Below are 1,197 nucleotides of genomic sequence, written 5' to 3'. Positions count from 1 at the left end.
CTTCATGATGTTGTGCAGCTACTGTTTATACCTCGCTCAGAGATTTATTAGTGTTTGTTTACACCTTTTCAAGATCAGTGACTTTTCATCACTGGAAATAAGGATATATATATTTGCATTGGGAAGCACTTCACATCGCCAACTGGTGATTGCCACTCATGGGAGTTGGTAGTGATTTCTTCGACGTGAGTTCGAATCACACTGATGTTGTATGTTTGTTGTAGGTCTCCCCGCGTGGGTGAACCAAGATTCGTTGAATTGTTTAAATTGTTGAATTTTAGTCACTGTTTTGTTTGCATCTGTATATTCCCCATCTACGGGAGAAGTGGAGAAAGGAAGACAGATGGAGAATAGACAAAGTTATGCATCAGCAACAACCCAAAGAATAAATGCCAATACCCTGGAAGTGCAGGAAATAGAAATTGACACAAGAAAGTGGAATGAAGGAAGAAAATTCGTAAAAAAGTCGGGAGCCAGTCTAAAGCTGATTCCCCCAGAAAAACTGATGAACAACATAGCGAAGAGGATGGTAGTATACAGAATGTTGTCTACGTCCTTGAACAAGATAGAGTTTGCCCAACAGAAGAAATAGAGGAATATCTCGAAAAAGTTAAAAAATTGATCACATTCTATACACGTGGAAGAAAGTATGGCTCAGTGGAAGTAAGGGTTGGCAACGAAGAAGATGCCATAAACCATTCCACGGACCCGTTATGGACACCGAAATGGATACTACTTCCAACGTACTGTGGCAAACACGTTGCCAGAGTGAGAGTTGGAAGAGTGCCCCGTGAAATCGAGGAAGAATGGCTGGTGGCAGCCATAATGCACGATATGAAGGATGGGGCGGAGATCCTCAAGATAATGAGGACCCAAAAGGTCAATTGGTGGGGATATGGCGTCGAAGTGACCATGCAGTTGTCTTTGGAGGACTTGCATAGTGTAGCGGAGGAAATAGCACTCCCGGAAGACACAAGACTTCGAATAACAGTAGAAGGAAGACCACCAACATGCTTCCTATGCGGCAAAGAAGGGCACATGAAAGCAAGATGTTCCGAGAAGGAAAACGAAGAAGAGAAGAAAAGTGAAGAAAACAATACTGAAAATTAAAAGAAAAGTTTTTTAAAAGAATATTGGCATAGTATTCAAATACAAGGAGCATTTTCCTTGTTTCTGCCTGTCTCTGTCTCTCTTGTT

The sequence above is a fragment of the Octopus bimaculoides genome, chromosome 4, assembly GCF_001194135.2.
Source record: "Octopus bimaculoides isolate UCB-OBI-ISO-001 chromosome 4, ASM119413v2, whole genome shotgun sequence".
Classification (NCBI taxonomy): domain Eukaryota; kingdom Metazoa; phylum Mollusca; class Cephalopoda; order Octopoda; family Octopodidae; genus Octopus; species Octopus bimaculoides.
The sequence above is the reverse complement of the archived record's forward strand: the minus strand, read 5'-3'. Positions refer to the sequence as shown.